Genomic DNA, 2,104 nt, shown 5'->3' with positions numbered 1-2,104 from the left:
CCGCAGCCTCGACCTGCTGGGCTCCGGTGATCCTTCCGCCTCAGCCTTCCGAGTAGCTGGAACTACAGGCGCGCGCTGCCACGCCCAGCTAATTTTTTTATTTATTGTAGAGATGAGGTCTCGCCAAGTTGCCCAGGCGGGTCTCGAACCTGCCTCAGCCTCCCAAGGCTCAGGAGTACAGGCTGAACCACCGAGCCCGGCTCTATTTTTCAAGTAGTTATTTTTCCTTTTACTAAGAAAGTCAACAGAATTAACAACAACATGCCAGGTTATTTAAAAGCCCAGAGGAGAAAAAAAAAAAATACTTGAATCAGTAATGGAAAACGAAATTTATAGGAAACTAGAACAGTAAAAGAGTTAGAGGCGCCATCTACTGGAGCAGCTGCAACTGCAAGACTTGGACAACGTTCTACAAGCACTGTTAATTTTGGAAAGATCTTCATTACTCCCCACTCCAAAATTCATCAATAAACCGCAATTAAAAGAAACCATTCTCTACCAACAACAAGGTTCTTCCCTACAATGACTATTATACTATTACAGGACCCGTTAGCTTCTGGAAGACCACAGGAGAGAACTACACAGTTAAATACACTGTTACCAAGATATTCCAGCTTTTACCAGTCTCCTGAGTAGCTGGGACTACAGGCACATGCCACCACAACCAGTTAATGTTTTGATTTTTTATAGAAATGAGGTCTTGCTATGTTGTCCAAACTGGTCTTCAACTCCTGGACTCAAGCAATCACCTTGCCTTGGCCTCCCAAAGTGCAAGATTATAGGCATGAGCCTTCACTTCCAGCCAGAATTCTGATTTTCAAATTCTTTAATAACACAGAAACTTGACAAATTAACCAGGTATGGTGGTGCATGCCTGTAGCCCCAGCTACTCAGGAGACTGAGGCAGGAGGACCGCTTAAGTCCAGGAGATTGAGGCTGCGGTGAGCCATGATCATACCACTGCACTCCAGCCTGGGTGACAGAGTGAGACCCTGATGAAAAAACAAACAAAGATCTGAGTGTGGTGGCTCATGCCTATAATCCCAGAACTTTGGGAGGCCAAGATGAGAGGATTGCCTGAGCCCAAGGACTTGAGACCAGCCTGGGCAACTTGGAGAGACCTCATCCTACAATAAACCAAAAAATTAACCAGGTGTGGTGGCATGTGCCTGTAGTTTCAGCTGCTTGGAAGGCTGAGGTGGAAAGATTCCCTGAATCCAGCAGGTCGAGGCTGAGGTGGTCATGAGCGTGCCATTGCACTCCAGCCTGGGCGACAAAGTGAGACTCCAACTAAAAACAAAACAAAACAAAAAAAACTTGTAATCTGAAAAAATGCTTTTTGGATTTTTTCTAGCTTCTCAAAAACTGAAATAGCTCCTTAATGAGTGTTTCTGGGTACTCAATTGAAAGGAGCACTTCCAACCAACTCTCTTCTCAATGACTGTCAGTAGTCATTTTTGGCGTAACCTAACAAGTAACAAAGGTGACCTTTATTTCAGTCCACAATGCTAGGCTTTAACTTTTTTCTTTTCCTTTTTTTACTTAAATGATAAAAATTATTGTCTCCTAGTTCTTGAGGCTAGAAGTCTGAGAGGCTAGTGTCAGCAGATTTGGTTCCTTCAGAGTGCTGTAAGGGAAAAGTCTATTCCACATTTCTCTCCTAGCTTTTGGTAGTTTACTGGCAATCTTTGGCATTCCTTGGTCTATAAAATTACTGCTTCTACAATTTTGTCCCAATTCTAATTCAGAAAGATTTAGACTACTTATTTATTTTTTGAGTCTGGGTCTCACTCGGTCAACCAGGCTCGAGTGCAGTGGCACAATCACAGCTCACCACAGCCTCAGTCTCTTGGGCTCAGTTGATTCTTTCACCTCAGCCTCCTGAGAAGCTGGGACTACAGATGTGTGCCACCACACCCAGCTAGCTTTTTGTTGTTGTTGTTGTAGTTGTTTGAGTTGGAGTCTTACTCTTGTCGCCCAGGCTGGAATGCAGTGACATGCTCATGGCTACTACAACCTCAACCTGCTGGACTGAGGCGATTCTCTCGCCTCAGCCTTCCAAGTAGCTGGAACTGTGTGTGTGTGTGTGTGTGTGTGTGTGTGT

This window comes from Carlito syrichta, unplaced genomic scaffold (assembly GCF_000164805.1).
Source record: "Carlito syrichta isolate Samal-C Ts95f unplaced genomic scaffold, Tarsius_syrichta-2.0.1 Scaffold315401, whole genome shotgun sequence".
NCBI classification, from domain to species: Eukaryota; Metazoa; Chordata; class Mammalia; order Primates; family Tarsiidae; genus Carlito; species Carlito syrichta.
The sequence above is the reverse complement of the archived record's forward strand: the minus strand, read 5'-3'. Positions refer to the sequence as shown.